Genomic DNA, 15,099 nt, shown 5'->3' with positions numbered 1-15,099 from the left:
TGAAAGCTGTTTTTGATAGTGCTCTGTTTTTACACTCCAGCTCACACAGGTATATGAAGTTTGGCTAATTAGACTTCTCCCCAGGAAAACGTAGCCGTGCAAAACAGCTGCACCAGCAAATGAGGAGCTTATTGATATGAGACAGCTCTCTGCAATTCACTTGCCTTTTAGAGATGTTCTCTTCTTGTTTTCCAATACTGTGAGTGAACGATCCCTTCAGTATTAACTATTGGCATTTTAAAGCTGGCTTATTAGCACACCTCAGTTTACATTTGAGACATACGCTTACTGTATAAAATCTAATACAGGAGAATATATTTTAAGAGCACTGTGGGTAAAGGTTTATTCTAGAAATTATGCAGTCATGCAGAATCCATGGGAGCAATATTGGTTTATTATGCTTTCACAAAAGACTTTGTTGTTAATGATTAGGTCAAAGGACCAAACCATGGAAAACATGGAAAACAATGGAAATAATCCATTTTAGTCTCTCTCTGTAACTTTGAAGTATTTTTAAAAATGTATTGTTTGTTAATTAATGAATTTATTTATTAGGTCTGTGACCTACACAATGTGGGGCAAGTGGTTTTAATACAGTCAGAAAGCCAGTTTATTTTCCCTTAAATGGACCCACATAATCAGCCATGTACCACAGGTCTGCAAGCTGGCTGTAGTTAGCCATTACTTAAAAAGCCATCTCTTGACCCAGCGGTTTTAGCTAATTACGGGTCAATCTCCAACCTTCCTTTCATATCAAAAAAATGATTTGAAGAGTTTCAGTCATGTTTCAGAGCTCATCCCAGCACAGAAACAGCTTTAGTGAAGGTTACAAATGATCTTCTTGTGGCCTCTGACAGTGGACTCATCTCTGTGCTTGTCCTGCTAGACCTCAGTGCAGCGTTCTATACTGTTGACCATAATATCCTATTACATCGATTAGAGCACGCTGTAGGTATTACAGGTACTGTGCTGCAGTGGTTTGTTCATGTAAATGGAGAGTCCTCTTCACACACTAAGGTCAACTATGGTGTTGCACAGGGTTCAGTGCTAGGACCAATTCTGTTTACATTATACATGCTTCCCCTAGGCAGTATCATCAGAAGGCATAGCATACATTTTCACTGCTATGCAGATGACACCCATCTAATTGGTGTGTGTTATCTGGCTTCTATCCATGAAGCCAGATAACACACACCAATTAGTTAAACTGCAGGAATGTCTTAAAGACATAAAGACCTGGATGGCCGCTAACTTTCTGCTTCTTAATTCAGATAAAACTGAGGTTATTGTACTCGGCCCTGAAAATCTTAGAAATATAGTATCTAACCAGATTCTTACTCTGGATGGCATTACCTTGGCCTCCAGTAACACTGTCAGGAACCTTGGTGTGATTTTTGACCAAGACGTGTCCTTCAATGCACATATTAAATAAATATGTAAGACAGCTTTCTTCTTTGTGCAACATCTCTAAAATTAGAAATATCCTGTCTCAGAGTGATGCTGAAAAACTAGTTCATGCATTTATTACTTCCAGGCTGGACTACTGTAATTCATTATTATCAGGATGTCCTAAAAACTCGCTGAAAAGCCTTCAGTTAATCCAAAATTCTGCAGCAGGAGTCCTGACAGGGACTAGAAAGAGAGAGCAGATTTCTCCTGTTTGGGCTTCCCTTCATTGGCTTCCTGTTAAATCCAGAATTGAATTCAAAATCCTCCTCCTCACATACAAGGTCTTAAATAATCAGGCCCCATCTTATCTTAATGACCCCATTAGTGCTCTCGCACTGCAGGCTTCCTTGTTGTTCCTACAATGGCATCTGTGTAAACAACTGAACAATATGAATGTACAATTTTACAGATTAGGAAACCAAAATATACTTTATAAACCCTTACTTTGTTGTGCTGCAGCTTTACCATCTATAATTTAATCATCTTTCCAATTTTTCTATAACCAAGGCAGCATTGACCTTGTTGTTTTCCACTGGAAGTTCTTAAGTTATGGAAAATATGTTTTGTTTACTTTAATGAAAACAGTTAAACTTTTCTACAGTTGCAGCTTGTTGGGACTAATACCTTTCAGGCTTCAGGGTGCCAGTGGGAAAATTGTTTAAAGACATTTATGGAAATGCATAGAAAAATAAAAACCAGTGTGAAATACATGGCAGTCTCTGGGGCTGTCTTCTACCCCCAAAATAGCCAACTCTTTAAATCAAGACACAAATGTGTAATAAGTGTCTTCGGCCTATTTAACAGAATAAAATGTGACCTTTTCTAGTGAAATATACTGTTAAAAGACAAAAGTACCTGCAGTAACATAAGTGAGACATGCTTGTCTCTTCCAGCTGCTGCTGCCTTTCCGTGGAACTTATCATCTCCATGTTGTAGTTCCTCTCATCACCAGTGGGTGTCGCTGCGGACTCTGGTACTCAAGCCGTCTGTCCGTCTGTCTAGCAAGGATAGGGTGATGTTGTATTGTGAACTGAGAGAGAGAGAGCGAGAGAGAGAGAGAGCACCTCTGCCGCTTTCCTTGCCTTCTCTCCTGTGCGCAGTGCTCCGGCCCGGCCGCTCCTTCCTTCCTTCCTCATTTCCTCCCCACAGCTGGCTGTCTCCTCTCTCGGATGCTGGTTGTGCCTTCTCCTTTCGCACTACCGCCGAGCAGGACCAAATACTTCGGAGGGGTGGAATGACTGACTACCTGTTTTGCATGGTCTGAATTTCGGGAAATTCGCACGTCGGAAAGGAGGGGAGTCAAGAGGGAAAAAAGGAGGCTCTCCATCCTCCCCGAGGGAATTTATTTTACAGTAAGCAGGCGCAATGTCATTCCAGAGTCCTCTTTCCGCTCGTCTCACACCTCCCATTTGTGCAAATGCCTAGAATTTTTTTTGTTTGTTGCCAGAGCATGGCAGCGTGCTGGGAATATGGCTGCATGTTTTATTGTGTGTGTGTGTGTGTGTGTGTGTGTGTCGAAGTGTGTGCCAGATGTTTGGTGGGGTTTTTTTTTTCTTTTTTGTGTCAGTTTATTCCGAGGCGTGGTGTGGATCGCGCGCGCGTGTGTGTGTCTGTTTTGCTTTTGGCATGATGCGATAAAGGGCTGTGGTGCGCTTGCATTGCTCGTGGAATGAAAATGGAACCCCCATATTTCAGCTTCACTCGCCGTCCATCCATCAGGCCGGGGAGTGTGGGGGTCGGAGGAGGGAGGGGGCTGGCTGATGTGAAAATGGTATTAGGCTACTTTCAGGCTGACCTAAATATGAGCGATGTTCTCGTGATTATCACGGGTGTCAGCGGCACATCGTGCGCCGGCTGCACCGTCTTTGTGTTGTCTTTGCAGAGCGATGCGTGTGGACGCTCCGTATTGTAGTTTCCCTCAGCCATCACTGAGGCATGAGGACGGATGAAGAGCACCTTGCTGCCTGCGTGCTCCATGTTGAGCACTAAAAGCACCACCACCGCCACAGTGTGTTTTCTCGATCAGCCCCAGGCTGTTTCTCCAGCTCTCAACTGTGGAGTAATTAATGTCATTCATCACGTTGTCGCCCCCCCCCCCCCAAAAAAAAAAATCTATGTTTTTCACCAGCTAACATCATAATGTTTGCTCCTGTCAGTTGTCTGTGGATTTCTGCTCTATGACCTGGCAGAAAGTGGGGTTTCCCACTGCCGGCTGAATTAGCCCCCACACAGCCTACCAGTACATCTCCAGCCACCATGGGCTGCATAGCCGTTTAGATCCCTAATCTAGGGCTAATTCCTGTGTTTTCTCTTATGGACTATAGGGCTTTCGCTCACTGATCCCCCTTGAAACTGAGAAGCTGGCTAGCCTCAATATAAGAAGTTTAATGTGATGGACATTAGGGGGTTAACCGGCAGAGCAGATAATGTAGGACAGGGAAATGTAACTTGTTGTCAGCAGGCTTATATCATTTTGGCAGTCATTGGTTCATGATGAGGAAGTGAGATATTGAGAAGGTGCAGAGGAAAAAAATCACCATTAGTTAGTAACAGTTATGTTTCCTGTCGGTGAACTATTCATCATGACACCGAACGAATGGAAAGGCTGACACTTTTGGCACTTGTACCAAGTGAAGTTATTTAGCCAATGTTTCTGTTAATGTTAGCATGTAAATGACTGTAAACCAGAGGAGTTACTATGTCATCTTTGAGTTACATTTGGATGATTTGAGAACAGCAATAATGTTACTTTTTTCTAAATAGGGACTGCAAAGGGTGTGGCAAAAAATACATGACAAAAATACACTTACATCATCCAGTTTTTGTTTGCAGGTCTGACGTCATTACCTGTTGAAAAATAAAAATAATTATTTGTGAAATTTAGATTTTTAAATGAGCATTTTTATGATACACTATAGAGTGTGTTTTCAGCTGCACCAAACAGAACAACGTGTTGTCTGCAGCTGCATTTACCTTTAAGATTATGCTAAATTACAAGATTAATTGTTGGAGTTATGACAGTAAAAATGTAGAGTAGCACATGTCTGTGGGAAGTACTTTAAAGGGAAACAAACTTTGTTTGGAAACCATTTTTGGTTTGGAAAAGAAGTGCATTTTCTGATGACCTGTTACCTCTCAGTGGGCCCAGTCCACCAATACACAAGTCCATTCTAATAATAACAGTTTTCTAACCGTAACCACAAGCCACAACTAGTAATTAGTAAACTTCAAATAGTTGAAAGACTGGAAAAGGGGGGAAACTGCTAGCTGGATTATGCAAATCTAACATGATCTGCCTCACCTGTGCACTGAAAACCCTTAAATTAACCTTGTAAAAAACTGAGGTTTAAGCAGCCTTTTGGGGGGAATTTTTTAATGGCCAGCTGCAGTGACTATTGAGGTCAATTCAGTTTTAGTTATACAGCACCTGGTCACAACAACAGTTGCCTCAAGGAACTTTTAATTGTAAGGTAAAGACCCTATAAAAACAAAGAGAAAATCCCATTAATCAGTTGATTCCCCTTTGACCAAACACTTGGCAACAGTGGGAAGGAAAAACTCCCTTTTAAAAGGAAGAAACCTCAAGCACTTTTATTTTGAAAGTTCACTTGCTGTGAAGTACTTCTTCCCTATGGTCCAACCTACTCCATCCAACCTTCCAACTTCTTAGACTACAACTGGTGTCTAAGAAGTTCTTATCTGAGTTTGTACTGTAGTAGTTATTTAGTGGTTTTTAATCAAAGCTACAGAGAACAAGGATTAATATCGAGAGCTGCAGTTTGTAATGGTGGAGTGCGAGGTCATCTGCAGAATGAGAGACTTGCTAAAGATTGTATTACTTATGTATTGACTGTCAGAAAGTACTTTGCAAAAATATTTGCAAAAAATTGTCTTGCACCTTGCATCTCCTGCAAGAGTACAACCTGGCCAGGTCACCAGCTGCAGGGAGCCAAGATGATAAAAAAGTTCCATTTCAAACATCTAGCAACATTTCATACTGATCTCATGACCCCTCGGGGGGTCCCAACATCCAGGTTTGGAACCAGTGACTTACCAGAAGTGACCTCGTAAAGCTTTATAGATATCATTATCATGTTGCAGCTCTGGTATGAGCATGATTACAGTTTCAGCTCCTTGTCTCCAGTATTCATTTGGTCCGGCAGAGTGCTCACACAAACAGCTTGTGTTTACTGACTGCTACAAGCCAGATTTAACACTCTCAGGTGAACCTGCCAGCCACTGTTCTCGTCACACAACATTTAACTGATCAAAGAGCTTCTTTTTCCAAAATGTTCCATTTCCTGAACACGCTGAGCGACATTACAGTCTTCCGAGTGCATTCACCTGGCACTCTGAGATATAATAGCGTACCTCCAACACACCACGCCTTCCCCTTCAGTGCCCCTAACCCCCCCACCGTCATTTCTCTGCCTAATTGCTAAAGATTCATGGTGGATAGTCAAGCCGTAAAGTCTGTAAAGTGATTGACTCTGCCACGGCTCAGAAAAGTAAGAGCCCGTTATCGTCCTCGGCTACTGCAGCCTCAACAGGCTTCATTAAGGTTTTATATTCAGATGATGATGCATGTGATGTGGACAAACTTTTAATAACCTCATACTGACCGATCCAACACACGAATTACTGCTTCCTGTGCAAGACTCAGAATCAAACGATTTCCCTAACTGAGCTCAAGTTACAGATTTATGAATATGATTTGAATACTTACCAAACATGATTTGGTAAGTATTCCTCAGAGATTTGTTCCGATTGTGCAAAATACTGTTTTTACAAAATGTATTTGAGCTAATAGTAATAATCAAGGGGCATTTGAATTTAGGTTTTGTTTTTCGTATAAAAACATTTTCAGTGCCATTAAAGAATCTTTTTCTTTTTTTATATTCAGCAGCAGTAGTCAGCAATAACCGCAGCCTGTATGTGTCACTTTCGGCCTTGTGGCTTGCTCGTTCAGTCTGAACAAACTCGAGTTAATATTTGCTTCAGACAAATATCTGTATCAATGTTTTACGGAAAGGTTCAGCACTGGCTGGGGAAAGGCCGAGGATCGGCCATGGGCCTGTCAAAGACCAGCCAGCCGTTTTAAGTGGCTGTATCCGTCGGGCACAGGTGAACCAGGCTGTCTCTCACCCCGGTGGGATCTGTGCGAGCCTAAATGTAATGTTCCCAGGTATTAGCAAATTTACATGCTGTTATAGGTGGTGACAGTCACAAAAGCGAGATCTAAGTTAAAACACTGCGTAACCTAAATAGACTTATTAGACTGGTCCTTATTCGGTGACACTCAGCACTAGGGCTGGGCGATATATCGAGTTTTTTAAAAATATCGATATATTTTCATACGAGATATAAGATGTGACAATATCGTTTATATCGATATAGTCTATGTTACGTTATAATTATACTCGTGGAGCCGCAGGTTTGCCTCTCTTTCGTCCACTTTTGTCTCTACGCAACGTTACTCGGCCTCGCCTCTCCTTCACTGAACACAACTCCGCCTCCCCCATAGCTTCACCTGCAGGCAATGACAAGATGAAAGCGGAAAATCTCCGTTAGCGAGTTACCGTGCGTGGGGCTGGACGGCGTCAACGTGTTAGCGAGCTAACCGCGCTAACGAGCTAACCGCGCTAACGACATGCAGCCCGGAGGGGCTGCACGGCCTAAAATCCTTTCATTTTCTCAAAACTCGACAGTGCGCCTTATGTATGAATTCTGGTTGTGCTTACTGACCACGAACCGATTTTATGTGGTACACAGCGCTCGGCAATCTGTCAAAAAATGTTTTAATATGACTTTGCTAAGCTACGGAGCTGCACCGCTTGATGGATTGTCTTGGAGGATTACGGCTACCGGGGAGGAGCCTCGCGGAGTGATAGTACTGTGCTTCAACGTAATATTACCGTACTGTGTGTGTATAAGGACCACAAATGGCACCTGTTCAGAGACGTGGTGCAGCTGTGAAATCTGTCTCTTTGTTATTATGCTCAGCGTCTATTAGTTTACATTTTGACTGCACAATTGTGAGCTTTTTGTTATGCACAAAAACAACATTGTTTTCTTTTATTTATGGACCATGATTATTTAATAAATGCTGATAATTTATTTTTGAGTAATTTCTTCATGTACATCTACGCTGTATGTAAATAAAAGCGCCCACATCTGGGACACAGTGTGACTAGAACTCTCTTTTTGTTCTTAACTTATGGCTTAAAAAAAAAAATCGAGATATATATCTTATATCGGCATCCAGCTAAAAAATATCGAGATATGAATTTTGGGTCATATCGCCCAGCCCTACTCAGCACTTTAAAGTGTGAGTATTCACAGCATTCTGAGGCAGTTCATTCAAAATTTGACTTGTCCAGAGCTCAACATAAAGTATGGGATGTGGATTGGTTCTTATATAGTGCCTTTCTACTCAATTGAGCACTCAAAGCACTTTCTACCGCAAATCACACAGTGTTTTTATCTATGCCTAAACGCTTTCTCACAGTTGCATACGCACTTGTGCAAGAAGGCATGTGGGCTGGGGGGCTCAGGGATCAATCCACCGACCTTCCAAATGGAAAAGGACCCGCTCTACCACCAGAGCCACAGCTGCCCCTTCAGTGATGAAATTACAGAGAAAAAAAGGTCTTCAATTTTTATTAGACATATTATACATACACTATATAATAGCATATAGGGTTTTGACAAATAATTCATTAGAATAAAACATCGTATGACCTACTTTTGCAGGTGCATTACTATATTATCATTTCTCTTGCCTCTATAGTGATATTATGTAAGATTTACAGATAAAATACTAATGTCCTCTGCAGATTCTTGACATTATTATGTAATTATTATAGTGACTAATTGTCAACAAAGGCAAATATCTCACTTGTGCATTATCATGTCCATACCACAGGGCAGCTCTCTTCCTCTGGCTATTAATTTCATAGCCATCATTACAGTAATAACATGATGTAAAAATGGCATACAGGGAAAACTGAGCTATGAATTGTAGGTAAAGTCTTCACTATCTACATCCATTGTCCTAACCAGATAATCTCTGTTGATAACCTTGTTCTGAAAAAGAGAGAGACATGGACACAGAGAGAGAGAAGAGAGAGAGAGATTGTGTTGCCAGGTCATTGTATTCCAATCATGGCAGTATCTGATTCATATCACACAGCAGGCTCCCCCTCCCACCATCAGTGTGTAGATGGAGAGATAGGTTGCCTGGTCAACAACCTCTTTATTGTGTGAACCACTCAGAGCAGAAACACAGCAGGAGATGCAAGAAGCAGGACAAGGTGCCAACACCATGGGCAGCATTTTGTAAAACCTGGTTAAAGAACAAATGAAACTAAAGCAATAAAAAAAAAAAAGAAACGAAGAATTATTTAACAAAGTTAACAAATATATCAAACATCAACGATTGCCACTATGACTTTGTGTTCTCAGGGGAAAGTGAAAGAAATTCATGTACAGTGAGATAAAAACCCCTCTCACCCCAACCAGTCGCAGCAGATGGCCCTGCCCCTCCCTGAGCGTGGTTCTGCCAGAGGTTTCTTCCTGTTAAAAGGGAGTTTTTCCTCCCCGCTGTCCCTAAAGTTCTTCGCTCATAGGGGGTCATATGATTGTTTGGTTTTTCTCTGTATGTATTATTGTAGGGTCTGTAGAGTCTGTAGGCGCTGTAGAAATAAAATTTAATTGAAATTGAAAAATCCTTCAAGAAAATGTTACAAATTATATGTCTCTTTGTAGTTTTTTGGTTGTTTTTAGCATGACCTTTAATACTGACCTGATCTTCTTTACAGAGATATTTAATGACATCTCGTCAGTTAAATTCTCATATCCACACACATTTGCAGGTGATAGGCTTCTCTTGTGCCAGTCCTTTGCCTTAACTTTTCCAAATATTCAGCTCATTTATCTATCTATTATGTATTTATCACCAGTTTCCAGTACTGGATAAGTCATTAAGTTCTCAGAAATCTCATTCACACCCACGCATTTTAGTGAACTTTCACAAGACAGTGAAATATTTCTAAAAAAAAATCTTCTGTCCAGACTTTTATACTATCACTCATGCCTGGGAATCACTCTTAGGGTTTTCGATTTAAGTATGTCACAGCCCACATTTAAGTTAATGCTTTCAGCTTTTTTTTATTTAATTCAAATATTTGAACACACACAACATCCCACTGACCAAAGTGTTAAGGCTGAGGTTTAAAAATGCGACATTGTGAAGGTCTCCTTTGAATTTACCTGAGTGAAGAACTCAACTTTGAGTGTATCTAAATGGAAACACTCACGGAAATTTGCAGTGCCGCTGTTGACATTTGCTGTTTGGACACCGTGTGAGCACCTGCAGCACAGCTTGGGCATTTAACTGAACGACTACCAACCATATCCTCTCTTTGCAGCTTTCACTCATGGGTTGGACTGGTTCGCTAATGGATGATGGCAAATAACAGCTGCACTTTGCTCTCCTGTCTTAGGTACTGAGTGGTTTTCTCTTCTCCTCTGCTTTAAGAGGGGAGAGGAGCAGAACAGTCGCTACATGAAGAGGGTAATGGCTGTTTGTCAAATGCGTCATTCTTTCACCTGAGTTTTGTTCATTTTACCTGATGGTCGAGTGTTTCAGCTGCAAAAGTCTCCTATTGCTTTGCACCTACATTTGCTGTGGCTCCCATCTGGTTGTGAACTGAAAAGACATTTTAGAGAAAAAGCAACCATGGCTGTGAATATGTGCTCAGTTAAACAATGACATTTAGTTCAATTTAGTAACCACATGGAGCAAGCCGCAGCCTGCTCAGCCAGAAGGCCATCGCACTACTTTTTAATCACTGCAGCACATTAGCAAATTAATGAGTAATGGATAAATGAGAGGCATCTTTCATCTCTGTGTTAAGCCAAGTTGGGGCCAGTGCTCTCATCATTGTTTCAACGGGTCCACCGTTCTCTTTGTGTCTGGCAAAGCTCAGACCTTGTATTTCCCTCTGCACCGAGGGAAACAATAATACTCCTAATCCACCTTTCACTGCATTGCTCACCCAATCAATCCCCCACGGAGTAAAACGCCGGCAAATCATGGTTGCCGAGTTGTGGTTGCTGTGGCAACATGGACTCGGGTTTTTCTGTGATGTCAGCCAGGTACTGCGTGGCAGTTTGTGCTCTAACAAGGCAGACCCTTGTTGGGGATAATGAGCAAAACTCTGCTGTCATGGCGATGACTCTTTTTGTGCGTGAGGGGAGGTCAGCGAGGGGCGACTCCCAATTAGCTTGGAGTGTGTGAGGGACACAGTGAGTAGGTGGGTGGGAGAGTTGCCCCCCTGGACTTTGCTGTTTTATGTTGCGTGTGAAATGTACTTTTTGGCAATATGTTTAACAATGCTAAAAAATATTTATCATAATGGTTGTGGGCTTTGAAATGGTTGTTTTAACAGTGAGATTAGAAAAGACTTCTGTTCAGCCTGTAGTAGAGTGAACAGAAGGCTCTTACCTTGTTAGTTCATTCATAGTTAGTTCCAATACATTTGAAGTAAAACGCAGTCCAATGAGCACCACAGGTGGGATTAATGGTATTGTGAACCTGCCTTCAAGCATCCTTAATTTGTGACCGTGACAGGGTAGTGTTCAATTTTTTTTCTTTTTTTTTTAAATAAAAAAATTATTTTAAGTTTCAACAGCATGTTAATACAAAACTTTGAATATACAATACTTTGCTGTTCAGTATTTACAATACCCCAAAAGATAACAGAAAGAGAGGAGAAGAAAAACAAACAAAAAACAAAACAAAGCAAAACACAAATATAAAAATAAAATGTATAAGGGACACTCAGTGTACAGTTAACCACAATAGTGATGTAGACATTTGGTATCAGATAAGGTGGTTTTTAAATTTTAAAAACATTTTAAATATTTCCATGTATGTTAGAAATGGCTGCCACGCCTTAAGAAATTTGGTGGTTGAACCTGCCAGTGTATATCTCATCTTTACCAAATGCAAAAACCTCATGAGCAAGCCACTGTTCATGTGTGGGAGGAGCTTCCTGTTTCCATCCTGAAAGTACAAGGTGCCTTAATGAGTGAAGCAAAGGCAATAGAACTCGAATCGTGTTTTGAGAAAGTGACGTTTTGAGGTATCACTCCAAAGATAGCCATTAGAGCAGAAGGATCAAATGTAACGTTATGTATCTCTGAAAAGGTATTAAATAAAGAGACCCAATAGTTATGAGTGTTCACTTATTTTTGACACCACCAAGCCTAATGAACAACAGATGAAAGAACAGGACCTGGTTTTCCACTGCTCTGCTCCCCCTTATGGAAAAATACCCCAAAAGATAATGGGATGCATCAGTGTGGACAGTATTCAGAAAGAAATATTAGCATCTAATCATTGTTTAGGGAGAACCTAATGCCCGAGTCTTTCTGATTCTGATTCTGATTCCCTCCCTGGTTAGGCTGGAGTCAGTGTGTAACTAGCTGAGAAAAAGATCAAGAATTCTGTCTGATATCAGGCTCATTTTTGTGCTAATTCAAGTCCCAACCAAATGCACAACAGCTAACAAGTGATATTCCACATTTACAGTCAACCTATTTAAAGAAATTATCATAGTTTGTTCTAGTTTGAATTAGCTGCATCACAGAAAAATGCTATTACGTTATACTGCATGGAAGATTTAGTAAATAACGCATCATCACTTGATTTTGAACCGGGCGTCAGGGTTTCTGACTGCAGAAAACAAGAGAAGTAAACTTGTCTTCCCAGTCGATGTCCATTTCATTTCAATTTTTTCTTCGGGGGGGGGGGGGGGGGGGGGGGGGGTGTGTGTTAAATTATTGCATGCTCATATTCTGCCCTCTGTTTACCCTCCACTGCACACTCACACACATAAAGGCAGTGATGCTCTATTGTCCCAACAAAGGAAGCAGCTCTTGTCTCGTGTTTACTCACATGTAATTTAGATTTAGATTGCGTGCCCTCGCTTCTTTGCATGTGTGTGTTGTTGTGTTTTTTTGACTCGGTGGGCGTTGAAGGACCGTCGACTGCAGCCTGACAGGCGCTCTTTGTTCTCACTCTTACGAGTAAGTGGGCCTTACATAATTACGAATGAGCTTTCTATCTTTAATGCTGCCGGGAGAAAGCATGCAAAGCTTTTGGAGCTGTAAAGCTAAAAATATTAATAATTAAAAAAATGACACATTGTGGTCAAACACCCATTCAACACTTATCACCCTGTTGAGAGCAGTTCTCACTCTGCTTTACTCCACCACCTGGGTTCTTTGGAAGCGGTAGAGGATATATGCATACTGACTTTTCACGTGTTAAATCAGTGCTGTTACAGAGGATGTTCCTGCCCCCCCTTTTTTCTCATTGTTACTTTTTTTGTGTGCTCCTAATGGCTTTTGTTGGTGAATAAACACTGTAGGTTGTCCCAACCACTCCACCTTCCACTCCTCCATTGCTTCATTTTTTGCTGACAGTGTGGTTTGTGTGGGGTCTGTTACAGACTGCACGGTGTCAGTGCATGCTCTCGCTTCAGGCTGTGTCCTTGATTATTTTGTGACCGATAACGCTTTCGATGTGCTGCAAAGGAAAAAAAAATCCCCTTAAGTGGCTATTAAATGCCATAAAAAAATGACCACACCACCAATTAAATGCGCCGAGGATGAAAAGCAAAGGAGTTCTTCAAAAATGGAGGGCAGTGTTATCTGTTCTCTTTCTGACAGTTTTTATGTCCTAAGCATTTTTTAAACTTTAAAGGGCATTTTGGTGCCCCGAGTGCTCATTAATTTCGAACCCTTTGCCAGCAGTTGCTTGCCTGCAGTTTTCTAAGAGTGTGTGTGTGTCTGTGTGTGTGTACACGTGTGGTAGAGGAAGTGGCGTCTGGCCAGTTGGGTGCTGCTTTGTCTGGCTTTAATGCCTCTTCATTCACTGTACTCACATCCAGCCAGCGCCCTGACAGTCACTAATCTCCTCTTTATCTTAAAGGTTTGCTCAGCACTTCGGCGTCCCATTCAGGCAGCTGCAAACCAAAGATTTGAGGCAGCAGCGTGGACCTCCATGTTGATAGATTTACTCTGTTCTTTAAAGTAGTGAGGTTGGAAAAGCTCCAACCTAGCCGTAGTAGCGTTTTTCTCTGTATCCAGAGTTAATCCCAGATAGTGGATACATTTGGGCCTAATCTGGGCTACTTTTACCATGACAGGCACGGTATTGGCAAATGTTCTGTAGGCCAGACATGACCTCAAATGTCACAATGCCCATCTGGCCTTTATGAAACGGACACGTGGTTGAGTTGCAGGCTGACCCAACACTGTTAGGCAAGGCCAAATGTAGCACAAAGAAAACTGCATATGTAGGCCACACTTCAGCTGAACCCTCATCGCATTCTAGACAGTCTGGGTATCTTTGTGATGTGTGTGGCTCGTACCTGTGGCTTATGCTCATAGGCAAAAGCCATTTTATTCACACACAAGTGCATCCATAATGAACAGTTGTGGGGTAGCTCAGATAATGCAGTGCACAGCTATTTGGAGAGGATGGGTGGTGGACTGACAATGCTTAAATGCACGGTCAGACAGCCACCAGTTTGTCCCAAACGATATTTAAAAATAGTATTTTACAAAGACACAACAGCATTGCACAGGTTGCTGTTGCAACCGTGTTCTCTCTGTGAGCCGACTTGCAATTGTTACATGCATTCCCAGTATATTTGCTACTGCTACTCCCAGTTGTTCCCAAACACTGAACTATTTCAGAAAATGTTCATTGTTGCTTAAGGGCTATGTATCTACTGTCTACGGTGAAGCCCTTGGGAAGCACAAAGACTGATAAATTGCCCAAAGGGATGTCACTTGAGTCATCGTTTTTGTGATTACAAGTTTGAAATGTGGATGTGAAGTAGAAAAGAGTAAAGTTACCTCACCTCTGCTTCAAGCAAGCACCTGGAGGCTGGCATAATACGTTTTTGGCTGTCAAGCTGCATTGTGTTAATGTAATGTTATTATTGTCAGTTACTGTTTCAGCTTTCAGCAGTTTTGAAAACATGATTACTGAGAAAAACTGGTTACTCTTTTTGCAATGCTGCTTTCCTTTAGCAGACAGGCAAAACTGTAGCAAGGGTTCCTTACGTCAACGTGCAAGACTTGACTGCCCACCTCTGCGCTTCGACGTCACCGAGTTGTCAGTCTCTGCGCAGGTCTTCCAAAGTGCACGAGTCCAGTGCCACTGAGACCACTCCGCATGTCCATCTACAACCCATGTACAACAGTGCAACAAGTTTATTTTGTGTGTGCATGCGGTTGTTTAACAGAATAAGCACACTGAACTCTTAAATATACACAGATTCTAATACTCATAAACTTAAGAGTTAATCCATTACAAATACATAAAAGCATGTATTGGTTTGTGGAAGCCGCCATGTTGCCCTGCCATCTTTATTATAGTGCCCAAGATGGCATCATGTTTATGTATGTCTGTTTATATATGGAATAGTAGTGGTACAATAGCTTTATCAAGCTATATAGTTTATGTCTTCCATATTTCCAACTATATCCATAATCACATACTGTGTATGCTACCATTGTGTATAGTGTATTATCTTACTTTTTTTCATTGATCGTACTTATTTGTATTTT

At 41.4% G+C, this 15,099-nt stretch overlaps 1 protein-coding gene across 5 annotated transcripts in view; it reads left to right on the top strand.

The window, feature by feature from the left end:
- Positions 1–2,551: 2,551 nt before the first annotated feature.
- Positions 2,552–15,099, top strand: part of ctnnd2b (catenin (cadherin-associated protein), delta 2b) — a 234,192-nt gene continuing 221,644 nt past the window's right edge. For 3 of the 5 annotated variants that reach the window (XM_080861362.1, XM_080861368.1, XM_080861365.1), the window contains exon 1: positions 2,553–2,801. The gene's annotated coding sequence lies outside the window, so the exon portion shown is untranslated. Of the gene's footprint in view, positions 2,802–15,099 lie in introns of all 5 variants that reach the window. The other 2 variants (XM_080861361.1, XM_080861367.1) reach the window with 1 other exon arrangement.

This window comes from Rhamphochromis sp. 'chilingali' (assembly GCF_963969265.1).
Source record: "Rhamphochromis sp. 'chilingali' genome assembly, chromosome: 16".
NCBI classification, from domain to species: Eukaryota; Metazoa; Chordata; class Actinopteri; order Cichliformes; family Cichlidae; genus Rhamphochromis; species Rhamphochromis sp. 'chilingali'.
Note: the sequence above shows the minus strand (reverse complement) of the source record. Positions and strands in the feature narration are given on the sequence as shown.